The 13,895-nt window shown below is 41.6% G+C and overlaps 1 non-coding gene across 1 annotated transcript; it reads left to right on the top strand.

Annotated features, from left to right (window-relative positions):
• The first annotated feature begins 10,269 nt into the window (after positions 1-10,269).
• Positions 10,270-10,386, top strand: LOC124047031. Its single transcript, XR_006841081.1, has one exon. It is a non-coding gene; the product is annotated as a U5 spliceosomal RNA (small nuclear RNA).
• The last annotated feature ends 3,509 nt before the right edge of the window (positions 10,387-13,895 follow it).

Raw genomic sequence — 13,895 nt, 5'->3', positions numbered from 1 at the left:
GGACTGGAGGGAGGCATAGGCTGAGATGAACTCTGCCTTGTTGACCGCAGATCGGCAGTTCCAGAGGCTACCGGAGACCTGGAACTCCACGTGGGTCGTGCACGCTGGGACCACCAGATTAGGGTGGCCGCGGCCACGCGGTGTGGAGCGTTTGTATGGTCTGTGCAGAGAGGAGAGAACAGGGATAAACAGACACATAGTTGACAGGCTACAGAAGAAGCTACGCTAATGCAAAGGAGATTGGAATGACAAGTGGACTACACGTCTCGAATGTTCAGAAAGTTAAGCTACGTAGCAAGAATCTTATTGACTAAAATGATTAAAATGATACAGTACTGCTGAAGTAGGCTAGCTGGCAGTGGGTGCGTTGTTGACACTACACTAATCAAGTCGTTCCGTTGAGTGTAATAGTTTCTACAGTGCTGCTATTCGGGGGCTAACTGGCTAGCTAGTAGTGTTGTTTACGTCACGTTGCGTTAAAAGAACGACAATAGCTGGCTAGCTAACCTAGAAAATCGCTCTAGACTACACAATTATCTTTGATACAAAGACGGCTATGTAGCTAGCTATGTAGCTAGCTACGATCAAACAAATCAAACCGTTGTACTGTAATGAAATGAAATGAAAATGTGATACTACCTGTGAATGCGACCGGGTTGTTGAGTTCTATTCAGAAGACGTTGGCTAGCGTTGGCTAGCTGTTGGCTAGCTAGCAGAGTCTCCTACGTTAAGGATGACAAATAGCTGGCTAGCTAACCTCGGTAAATTAAGATAATCACTCTAAGACTACACACTCTAAACCTAAACAACACAATTATCTTGGAACGAAGATACGAAGACAGCAAAGACAGCTATGTAGCTAGCTAACACTACACTAATCAAGTCGTTCAGTTGAGTGTAATAGTTTTCCCAGTGCAGCTAATCAGTGGACGTTAGCTAGCTGGCTAGTGAAGACTACGTTAGGATGGCGAAATACGATAATTACGCAATTATCTTTGATACAAAGACGGCTATGTAGCTAGCTGAGAAGAAGTTGCTAAGATTAGACAAATCAAACCGTTGTGCTATAATGAAATATAATGAAATGTAAAAAGTTATACTACCTGCGGGAGCGAAGCGCCGATGCGACCACTCGCTCCAAACCGGTACAAATCTACCGGTTTAAGTTTAAGTTGTTGTATTGCCTGTCTTTCTACGTGTGTGAGGTTATCCTCCCTATCTGTGTGAGTCTGATGGTTGTGAAGTGTGTTTTTGTCTATTCTGATTAGTCTACTGATTTTACCATCTATCTGGGAGGTTTTACGTTCCCAGGTAGATGGTAAAGTAAATGGTAGGTGATTGTCATCTGTGTTGTTGTCAAAATAGTCCAACAGTTTAAGTCTTCTATGATATTTGTGGGTGTCCCTTTGAAGTTCCTCCCAATCAAATTTATTTGGGCGAGGGATGAATGTCAACCCTCTCTCCAGGAGCTTTACCTGTGTTGCTGTGGGTATGAAGGATTTGGAAAGATTCATGATATTAGTTGTTGACTGGTCCGCTGCTCCCCTTGGTGGAGGATCTGCACTTGTTATTAGGGAAGGAAAAAGATTGCAAGAAAAGTTATTTCTATCCAAACTGTGGCTTGTGGTTAATGTAAATTTAACTGTCTACACCAGTGTTGAAAGATGAGGTCTGCTGTGGTGGATGTCCCGTGTATGAGATCTGTTGTTGTGTGAAATGTGTCTTGTGGGATCTCTAATAGGGTTGGGAAGTTAGTGGTAATGTAAGCATTGATGAGCTTAAGGTTTCTCTTCTGCTGTGGGGTAAGAAGAGGTGAATGGCTGATGACAGGAATGTAGTATATTGTTGCGTTTGGAAATGTTTTCTTTGCCTCCTTGTGCATACCTGACAGCTGTTTTAGTGATGTTTGGAATGGGTCATGGTCCTTATTGTTCAAGCCCACCGAGATAACAACAGTCGCTGTGTCTCTATGTATGGGGGTTTTCTCCAGTACTTTTATGAAATGATAGAATGTTGCCCCTGGGTAACTGTCTACCTGGATTTTGGGGTTATTGAATGGTAGGATCCGGTTGAGGTTTGAGTCTCCTATGATGAGTGTTGGTGTGTGTCCCTCAATGTTCCAATCTGCCACCTTGTAGTTCAGCCTAGCCTTGTGATAGAAGGGTTTTTGGGAAGGGTGTGTGGGTTTAGGCTGTGGTTGGGGTTGAAGATGGGGGATGGTGGGTATTTCGAGGCGCCAGTTGTACAGGGACCCTGGACAGGCAGAGGCACAGCTATATTCGTTTTTTGTGGGGGTTCGGATTTGGGAGCTTTGGGGTGTTGCCCATTGTCTTGCCCTTTAGTCATCGTCATGTGCCCCTTGAATTGCCCTGTACTTGTCTGTACCACTTGCCTGGCGCCTCCTGTGGGTGAAAGAGGAGCAGATGTTCAAACAAGATGATAGGTACACTGTGGACAATTTTTGGCAAATTGCAGCAATTGATCTACAGAAATTACCACTTTTCCATAAACAAGGTGTATTGAAACGCAACATGGATCTCCCTCCTGCCCCCCTCCCGCTGCCACTACCCTATGTACCACCAGTACAGTTAGACATGAGCAGGTCTGATGAGCTACCAGAGTGGTCACAGTCACCAGGAGAGGGCGCCAGTCAACCACCCACCTCAACAACATGGTACCAGGAAGAACGGCCTCCACCATCTGACGCAGCTGCAGAATGGGAGAAAATGCTTGAAGCACTGCTAATAGAGTAAAAGGCACCGCCTTAAGGGGAAGACCATATATGTACTGTCTTGCTGCGGTTAGAGGATGCCTATGAGGCACAGTAGTGCAGAAACCACAAGTGGGACTTGAGTGGTGACCAAAAGCTATATAAAGAGAAAATTGCCATTACTATGGCGCTGACTTCTTGAATTCTGAATTCATTTAGACAACCATTTGACTTCGGGTAATTGCCACCTGACTCAAATTACTTAAAGATTCTAACTTGCTGGATACCAGGGTAAGAGTCTGTTTACCTATCGACCAGTTGACCCTGTGTGCAGCATACGTTTGGACCGAGTGTACCGTTGTGACAAAGTCTTAATTGACCGAGGAACACTGTAGCACCGGCCGGGTTGCTTGCCCCAGACACTGCGGTAGATCAATGGCAAAATTACCACCTGCTGAGAACGGTTGGAAAATTGTTCGAATCGACTCTGTCTCCGACTGACCCAGTGACACTTGTACTGTTGTAACACAGTGCCTTGCCCTGGAATCGCGGTTGCGGGTTATTTGACAATACTATCCAACTTGAGGGCAGGTTAGAGTACTCAGTCTAACTTGAATCTCGAAATTTAGTTGAACCAACGATTCCTCATAGGAGTGATCGATACATAAACTAAATTCTCAGAACTCTGACCGATTGAAACACCGCTCCTGATCTCGTGGGTCTCCCTGTCATCTTTTAAAGGTAATTAAGTTGAAGTATTATATTTTATTAGAGATAAGTGTTATCATTGTACCAGGCATTTTATAGAGCATTAAGGCATTTGCATGTTTTTGATTAACGCTGTGTGTGACCGAGTAACAATTGTGTATTTTGAAGTGTGTTTGATTGTAAAAGACAAAAAACAGAGTGTTTTCAAAAATAAACGGTAGTCTTATTTTGTCTCGAGTAAACAGTTCTCTCAAAGACAGTTAACTGCACGGGAGATAACAACTCTGACACTCCCCGCTACCAGGACACTGGAAACGGAGATCAGTACTCTATGACAGAATGAGTTACTATTAAATGACAAAGAGGAAGGTGCGTCCAGTAGTGATTCATTTAATTGTCTAATCGATCTATCTAAGTTTTATTTTCCAAGCGATACATAGCCGACGGGCAGAGTAGTGAGACTAAGTTGACTAAAGGTCTTCACACTTTAAACTAGATACATCACAGAGGGGAAACACTCAACCACAGGGAAATCATATAGAGACTGGTAGGACTAGTGCTTAATAATAACTCGAGGACCAATTAGTGGTGAAACAAAGAGTCTAGAGGATAAAGGTGGGGTTCACACATCCCAGCTAGAGCTAGACCGTTGAGAGTGACAAGGCAAAAGACCTCTCTACGCGGACAACGCTTCGATATAGAAAGAGAGGCAGGGCTACGCGAGCGGTCCTGGTTATACCGAGATAACCTGAAGTACCTATAGTGCCCTGTCCAATCCAGGGAACGGGACGCTAACCACCTCTAGCAACCCCGCTGCCGGCCAAGGGGCGGGGCTGAAGGTTTCGTATCGCTACAAAGGTCTAAATCATGTTTGGTTAAATCATGTTTGCTGCACTCAGGATGTCCAATTTTTGCTGTGCTGTCTATTTGAGATTAAATGAACACTGTGGACAGTTTTCAGCAAGTTGCACATTGAAATACAGAAAAAAAAAATTTTTCCATAAACAAGCTCTAAATCATGTTTGATGCACTCTGGATGTCCAATTTTTGCTGTGCTGTCTATTTGAGATGAAATGAACATTATGCACAGTTTTCAGCAAGTTGCAACATTGAAATACATCCAATTTTTGCTGTGCTGTCTATTTGAGATGAAATGAACATTGTGGACAGTTTTCAGCAAGTTGCAACATTGAAATACAAAAAAAAACGTTTTTCCATAAACAAGCTCTAAATCATGTTTGCTGCACTCTGGATGTCCAATTTTTGCTGTGCTGTCTATTTGAGATGAAATGAACATTGTGGACAGTTTTCAGCAAGTTGCAACATTGAAATACAGAAAAAAACTTTTTTTCCATAAACAAGCTCTAAATCATGTTTGATGCACTCTGGATGTCCAATTTTTGCTGTGCTGTCTATTTGAGATGAAATGAACATTGTGGACAGTTTTCAGCAAGTTGCCACATTGAAATACAGAAAAAACGTTTTTTCCATAAACAAGCTCTAAATCATGTTTGATGCACTCTGGATGTCCAATTTTTGCTGTGCTGTCTATTTGAGATGAAATGAACATTGTGGACAGTTTTCAGCAAGTTGCAACATTGAAATACAGAAAAAACTTTTTTTTTTCCATAAACAAGCTCTAAATCATGTTTGATGCACTCTGGATGTCCAATTTTTGCTGTGCTGTCTATTTGAGATGAAATGAACATTGTGGACAGTTTTCAGCAAGTTGCAACATTGAAATACAGAAAAAACGTTTTTTTTTTTCCATAAACAAGCTCTAAATCATGTTTGATGCACTCTGGATGTCCAATTTTTGCTGTGCTGTCTATTTGAGATGAAATGAACATTGTGGACAGTTTTCAGCAAGTTGCAACATTGAAATACAGAAAAAACGTTTTTTTCCATAAACAAGCTCTAAATCATGTTTGATGCACTCTGGATGTCCAATTTTTGCTGTGCTGTCTATTTGAGATGAAATGAACATTGTGGACAGTTTTCAGCAAGTTGCAACATTGAAATACAGAAAAAACGTTTTTTCCATAAACAAGCTCTAAATCATGTTATGCACTCTGGATGTCCAATTTTTGCTGTGCTGTCTATTTGAGATGAAATGAACATTGTGGACAGTTTTCAGCAAGTTGCAACATTGAAATACAGAAAAAACGTTTTTTTCCATAAACAAGCTCTAAATCATGTTTGATGCACTCTGGATGTCCAATTTTTGCTGTGCTGTCTATTTGAGATGAAATGAACATTGTGGACAGTTTTCAGCAAGTTGCAACATTGAAATACAGAAAAAAAGTTTTTTTTCCATAAACAAGCTCTAAATCATGTTTGATGCACTCTGGATGTCCAATTTTTGCTGTGCTGTCTATTTGAGATGAAATGAACATTGTGGACAGTTTTCAGCAAGTTGCAACATTGAAATACAGAAAAAACTTTTTTTTCCATAAACAAGCTCTAAATCATGTTTGATGCACTCTGGATGTCCAATTTTTGCTGTGCTGTCTATTTGAGATGAAATGAACATTGTGGACAGTTTTCAGCAAGTTGCAACATTGAAAACAGAAAAAACGTTTTTTTTTTTCCATAAACAAGCTCTAAATCATGTTTGATGCACTCTGGATGTCCAATTTTTGCTGTGCTGTCTATTTGAGATGAAATGAACATTGTGGACAGTTTTCAGCAAGTTGCAACATTGAAATACAGAAAAAAACTTTTTTTTCCATAAACAAGCTCTAAATCATGTTTGATGCACTCTGGATGTCCAATTTTTGCTGTGCTGTCTATTTGAGATGAAATGAACATTGTGGACAGTTTTCAGCAAGTTGCAACATTGAAATACAGAAAAACGTTTTTTTCCATAAACAAGCTCTAAATCATGTTTGATGCACTCTGGATGTCCAATTTTTGCTGTGCTGTCTATTTGAGATGAAATGAACATTGTGGACAGTTTTCAGCAAGTTGCAACATTGAAATACAGAAAAAAAACGTTTTTTCCATAAACAAGCTCTAAATCATGTTTGATGCACTCTGGATGTCCAATTTTTGCTGTGCTGTCTATTTGAGATGAAATGAACATTGTGGACAGTTTTCAGCAAGTTGCAACATTGAAATACAGAAAAAACGTTTTTTTTTTTCCATAAACAAGCTCTAAATCATGTTTGCTGCACTCTGGATGTCCAATTTTTGCTGTGCTGTCTATTTGAGATGAAATGAACATTGTGGACAGTTTTCAGCAAGTTGCAACATTGAAATACAAAAAAAACGTTTTTTCCATAAACAAGCTCTAAATCATGTTTGATGCACTCTGGATGTCCAATTTTTGCTGTGCTGTCTATTTGAGATGAAATGAACATTGTGGACAGTTTTCAGCAAGTTGCAACATTGAAATACAGAAAAAACGTTTTTTTTTTCCATAAACAAGCTCTAAATCATGTTTGATGCACTCTGGATGTCCAATTTTTGCTGTGCTGTCTATTTGAGATGAAATGAACATTGTGGACAGTTTTCAGCAAGTTGCAACATTGAAATACAGAAAAAACTTTTTTCCATAAACAAGCTCTAAATCATGTTTGATGCACTCTGGATGTCCAATTTTTGCTGTGCTGTCTATTTGAGATGAAATGAACATTGTGGACAGTTTTCAGCAAGTTGCAACATTGAAATACAGAAAAAACTTTTTTTCCATAAACAAGCTCTAAATCATGTTTGATGCACTCTGGATGTCCAATTTTTGCTGTGCTGTCTATTTGAGATGAAATGAACATTGTGGACAGTTTTCAGCAAGTTGCAACATTGAAATACAGAAAAAACGTTTTTTCCATAAACAAGCTCTAAATCATGTTTGATGCACTCTGGATGTCCAATTTTTGCTGTGCTGTCTATTTGAGATGAAATGAACATTGTGGACAGTTTTCAGCAAGTTGCAACATTGAAATACAGAAAAAAACGTTTTTCCATAAACAAGCTCTAAATCATGTTTGATGCACTCTGGATGTCCAATTTTTGCTGTGCTGTCTATTTGAGATGAAATGAACATTGTGGACAGTTTTCAGCAAGTTGCAACATTGAAATACAGAAAAAACGTTGTTTTTTTCCATAAACAAGCTCTAAATCATGTTTGATGCACTCTGGATGTCCAATTTTTGCTGTGCTGTCTATTTGAGATGAAATGAACATTGTGGACAGTTTTCAGCAAGTTGCAACATTGAAATACAGAAAAAAAACGTTTTTTTCCATAAACAAGCTCTAAATCATGTTTGATGCACTCTGGATGTCCAATTTTTGCTGTGCTGTCTATTTGAGATGAAATGAACATTGTGGACAGTTTTCAGCAAGTTGCAACATTGAAATACAGAAAAAAATGTGTTTTCCATAAACAAGCTCTAAATCATGTTTGATGCACTCTGGATGTCCAATTTTTGCTGTGCTGTCTATTTGAGATGAAATGAACATTGTGGACAGTTTTCAGCAAGTTGCAACATTGAAATACAGAAAAAAACATTTTTTTTTCCATAAACAAGCTCTAAATCATGTTTGATGCACTCTGGATGTCCAATTTTTGCTGTGCTGTCTATTTGAGATGAAATTTGTGGACAGTTTTCAGCAAGTTGCAACATTGAAATACAGAAAAAACGTTTTTTCCATAAACAAGCTCTAAATCATGTTTGATGCACTCTGGATGTCCAATTTTTGCTGTGCTGTCTATTTGAGATGAAATGAACATTGTGGACAGTTTTCAGCAAGTTGCAACATTGAAATACAGAAAAAACTTTTTTCCATAAACAAGCTCTAAATCATGTTTGATGCACTCTGGATGTCCAATTTTTGCTGTGCTGTCTATTTGAGATGAAATGAACATTGTGGACAGTTTTCAGCAAGTTGCAACATTGAAATACAGAAAAAACGTTTTTCCATAAACAAGCTCTAAATCATGTTTGATGCACTCTGGATGTCCAATTTTTGCTGTGCTGTCTATTTGAGATGAAATGAACATTGTGGACAGTTTTCAGCAAGTTGCAACATTGAAATACAGAAAAAAACGTTTTTCCATAAACAAGCTCTAAATCATGTTTGATGCACTCTGATGTCCAATTTTTGCTGTGCTGTCTATTTGAGATGAAATGAACATTGTGGACAGTTTTCAGCAAGTTGCAACATTGAAATACAGAAAAAACGTTTTTTCCATAAACAAGCTCTAAATCATGTTTGCTGCACTCTGGATGTCCAATTTTTGCTGTGCTGTCTATTTGAGATGAAATGAACATTGTGGACAGTTTTCAGCAAGTTGCAACATTGAAATACAGAAAAAACGTTTTTTCCATAAACAAGCTCTAAATCATGTTTGATGCACTCTGGATGTCCAATTTTTGCTGTGCTGTCTATTTGAGATGAAATGAACATTGTGGACAGTTTTCAGCAAGTTGCAACATTGAAATACAGAAAAAACGTTTTTTTCCATAAACAAGCTCTAAATCATGTTTGATGCACTCTGGATGTCCAATTTTTGCTGTGCTGTCTATTTGAGATGAAATGAACATTGTGGACAGTTTTCAGCAAGTTGCAACATTGAAATACAGAAAAAACGTTTTTTCCATAAACAAGCTCTAAATCATGTTTGATGCACTCTGGATGTCCAATTTTTGCTGTGCTGTCTATTTGAGATGAAATGAACATTGTGGACAGTTTTCAGCAAGTTGCAACATTGAAATACAGAAAAAAACGTTTTTTTTTCCATAAACAAGCTCTAAATCATGTTTGATGCACTCTGGATGTCCAATTTTTGCTGTGCTGTCTATTTGAGATGAAATGAACATTGTGGACAGTTTTCAGCAAGTTGCAACATTGAAATACAGAAAAAAAACGTTTTTTTTTCCATAAACAAGCTCTAAATCATGTTTGATGCACTCTGGATGTCCAATTTTTGCTGTGCTGTCTATTTGAGATGAAATGAACATTGTGGACAGTTTTCAGCAAGTTGCAACATTGAAATACAGAAAAAAAACTTTTTTCCATAAACAAGCTCTAAATCATGTTTGATGCACTCTGGATGTCCAATTTTTGCTGTGCTGTCTATTTGAGATGAAATGAACATTGTGGACAGTTTTCAGCAAGTTGCAACATTGAAATACAGAAAAAACGTTTTTTCCATAAACAAGCTCTAAATCATGTTTGATGCACTCTGGATGTCCAATTTTTGCTGTGCTGTCTATTTGAGATGAAATGAACATTGTGGACAGTTTTCAGCAAGTTGCAACATTGAAATACAGAAAAAACGTTTTTTTCCATAAACAAGCTCTAAATCATGTTTGATGCACTCTGGATGTCCAATTTTTGCTGTGCTGTCTATTTGAGATGAAATGAACATTGTGGACAGTTTTCAGCAAGTTGCAACATTGAAATACAGAAAAACGTGTTTTCCATAAACAAGCTCCCAATTTTTGCTGTGCTGTCTTTCCTTCTTCTCTTCTGCTGTGCTAGCTAGCTAGCAGAAGAGAAGAAAGAAAGAAACATTCAAACTGAAAGAAAGGCGAAGCGCTCTTCAATGGGGTCCCCCGTTTCCCGCCATTTTTGTTTAAAAAAATAAATAATAATAAAATAAATAAATTGGGCCAGGATTGTGTGTGTTTGTGTGTGTGTGTGTGTGTGTTTTTGTCTGTCTCTCTCTGTCTCTGTACCTCTGTACCTCTGTGTCTCTGTGTCTCTGTGTCTCTGTGTCTGTGACCTTCTTCTTTTTATCCACAGCCCTCGAAAAGTTGGAAGAGTGGGTTCCGGGAGCAACCGCGGGAACCTGGCCTAGAGTGCTGCACAGAGTGTGTCTCGGACCCCGACCTCTGACTTCCATACGACTCTGGTTTCTCTTCATTACGCACAAGCCTTTCGCCTTTTACTAAAGACTTCCGTGGAGAGGAATACTTACGAGTTTAACGTATTTTTGGAGGGGCTTTGCTTCTTGCAGAGCCCGCTATCTTGTTTCAAGAGAAATTGACAGAGGTGGGCCAGAATAGTGACTTAAAGACTCATTAGCGACTTTTTCCAAAAAACACGAGTGAGTGAGTGAGTGAGTGAGTGAGTGAGTGAGTGAGTGAGTGGGTGAGTGAGTGAGTGAGTGAGTGAGTGAGTGAGTGAGTGAGTGAGTGAGTGGGTGAGTGAGGAGTGACTGAGGGAGTGACTGAGGGAGTGACTGAGGGAGTGACTGAGGGAGTGACTGAGGGAGGGAGGAGCCGCCGGCTTTTGCCTACCCGCTGAGGTCTGTCGAGACCCCCGGGGGCCCGGCGGTTGCAGGGTTCCATTTGTGGGTTATCGCTTCTCGGCCTTTTGGCTCAGTACAAGCTTGACACCGAGGTGTCCTAGAGCCCCTGAGCCAAGAGGTCGTCCCAGGAGAGCGGTACAAAATTTTGGATTTTTCATAACTTTTTCTGCTTTTTGAAAAAGTTTGGGAAACGCGTGCGTCATCCTCCTTGCGGAGATGGCGCAAAACAAATCCTATAGGTCGGTCCCAGCGACTGGACTTACAAACACGATAAGGTTTACGTGGAAGGAGAAGATAAAGGAGCCTTTTGGACGTGAGATATTCGGTAGAACCATTTTGATGGGGATACTGAAGCTGAAGGTTAATGAAGTGTTCTGCCTACAAGGGAACTCTTTGGAGGGAGCTTTCGAAGTCGCGTTCTATACAGAGAGCAAGCATGACGAAATTATCAAGAAGGTGAAAGAAGCTGGAGACACAGGGCTGATGGGCCTGTACGAAGTCAAGAGTCTGGCGAGAAACAATTTTAGAATGGTGACAGTGAACATGTACAACCCATTTCTAAAGGATGAAGAGGTGAGGGCCTTCCTGAGGAGATATATGGATAATGTCTCCTCAGGAAGGCACCTCACGGACTCGTTGGGATTTTGGACGGGGAGGAGGGGGTTTCAAGCCCTCCTCCGGGAAGATCCTAATGGATTGGGAGGGTACCTCCATCCCCCGGCTATGTTCTCCCTGGGGGCTGACAGGGGGACATTATATTATGCACGTCAGCCCCCGTTCTGCAGGCGCTGTATGGCCTATGGGCACATCCTGGCCTCGTGCAGCAATAGAAGGTGTAGATTCTGCGGATCAGGCGAGCACGAGGCCAAGGATTGTGACGAGCCGAAGGCCTGCCACGGGTGTGGATCCATTCGGCACCTGTGGCGCGATTGCCCGGCTCGTCAGCGGTCATACGCGTCTGCAGCTGGAGGGGGAGCAGGAGCGGGGGATGGGGGAAGAAGAGGGGGACGGAAGGTCTTTTCAGGACGGTAAAAAGAAAGAAGAGGAGAAAGGAAGGAAAGCAGGAAGAGAAGAAAAGGAAGATCGGATCTTCGGATTGGATCAGGCTGGGGTGTAGTCGTCCGGCATTGGCTCTGTTGTCTGTCCTTCATCGTAGAATCCTGCCATGCCTGTTCTTGGTCGTCACACCATGTTCAGCTGAAAAGGGGATATGGTGTGTGCGCTATCTTCAGTCACACAATGTTCGGCTGGGAGGGAGATTATGTGTGTGTGCTAGTTTGTCTGCAAGTCAAGGCTGTGTCTCTTCTTCCCAATGTGTGGATGTATGTCTTATCTGTGTGTCCTCGGCAGTTAGTGTGTATTGTATGTGCGTCGTCCCTGTCTTCAGAGGAGTCAGTGTGTAATGTGTGTGCGTCCCTATCTTCAGAGGATTCAGTGTGTAATGTGTGTGCGTCCCTATCTTCAGAGGAGTTATGGCCGAACTCCCGGCCAGCACCTGTGGCTAGGAGTATCCTGTATGGGGCCCAACCTGTTTTACTATGAAAATACGTTGTTATGTGTTGTCTCAGTTATAACAATGCAATAGCAGTAATGTCACCTACATAAGAATTAGCAGTCCTATACAAATCCCTCCCCAGAGACGTGACACAACCTAACTAGATTCTGATACAAAAGAAAACTTGTCCCAAAGGGGCTATGAAATAAGGCACAACATTAAAAATAAATGGATGTATATGTATTCCCACCATGTTCCCAACTCAATCCCACTATGTACTAAGTTGGCTACCAGCCACCTAGGAACTTACAACCCTCATGTAACAGAGGGGAGAACAAACAGCTCAAAATGAAAGGAAAAATGATACTGAAAGATGGGTCTCATGCTCCATACCGTTATCTCCCACCTGGCTCCTGTTATCTAACAAAAGACCGCTTGTTCTCGCAACACCCCGCTCTGAATGTTCCCTCCCTTCTAACTCATTTGAACAGTTCCTGCTACTCTGTATTTTTCCATCATGAGAAAGTCCCATGGCCCTGATACTTTTAACAATGTTTCAAATCAGCTAGGTAGCATAACACATACATACATCCACACAAGGCAACAGCAGATAATATTCAATATTATATATGGTAATGGCTATAATGTAAAATAACCCCAAGGGTGTGAACAAAAATTCAGCAATGAATCATATAACAGTTACAAAGTTTTGTCATGTTTGTCATTTATTATCATGTCTTGTCCCTGTGCTCCCCATTCTATTCGTTTCCCTCTGCTGGTCTTATTTGGTTCTTTCCCTCCTTCTATCCCTCTCTCTCCCCCTCCCTCTCTCACTCTCTCGCTCTCTCTTCTCTCTATCGTTCCGTTCCTGCTCCCAGCTGTTCCTATTCCCCTAATCATCATTTAGTCTTCCCACACCTGTTCCCGATCCTTTCCCTGATTAGAGTCCCTATTTATTCCTTTGTGTTCCGTTCCTGTCCCGTCGGTTCCTTGTTTAGTATTCACCATGCTGTGATTGCGTTTCGCCCTGTCCTGTCGTGTTTTTGCTGTGATTGTGTATCGCCCTGTCCTGTCGTGTTTTTGCCTTCGTCAGATGCTGCGTGTGAGCAGGTGTCTCTGTCGACTACGGCCTGCGCCTACCCGAGGCGACCTGCAGTCTGTGGCCGCTTCTCCAGTTATTCCCCTCTACAGACTAGAGGATTTCTGTTATTCCCTGTTTGGACTTAAATAAACTCTGTTTCTGTTAAGTCGCTTTTGGGTCCTCTTTCACCTGCATGACAGAAGGAACCGACCAAGGAATGGACCCAGCGACTTCAGACGCTCGTTACACTGCCGTCGAGATCCAAGGAGCCATGCTCGGCAGACACGAGCAGGAATTGTCTGCTGCTCGCCATGCCGTGGAGAACCTGGCCGCTCAGGTTTCCGACCTCTCTGGACAGTTCCAGAGTCTACGTCTCGTGCCACCTGTTACTTCCTGGCCTGCCGAGCCTCCAGAACCTAGGGTTAATAACCCACCTTGCTACTCCGGGCAGCCCACTGAGTGCCGCTCCTTTCTCACGCAGTGTGAGATTGTGTTCTCTCTCCAACCCAACACATACTCTAGAGAGAGAGCTCGGGTTGCTTACGTCATTTCACTCCTTACTGGCCGGGCTCGAGAATGGGGCACAGCTATCTGGGAGGCAAGGGCTGATTGCTCTAACAAGTTCCAGAACTTTAAAGAGGAG

Source organism: Oncorhynchus gorbuscha, linkage group LG10 (assembly GCF_021184085.1).
Source record: "Oncorhynchus gorbuscha isolate QuinsamMale2020 ecotype Even-year linkage group LG10, OgorEven_v1.0, whole genome shotgun sequence".
Taxonomy (NCBI): domain Eukaryota; kingdom Metazoa; phylum Chordata; class Actinopteri; order Salmoniformes; family Salmonidae; genus Oncorhynchus; species Oncorhynchus gorbuscha.
The sequence above is the reverse complement of the archived record's forward strand: the minus strand, read 5'-3'. Positions and strand labels throughout refer to the sequence as shown.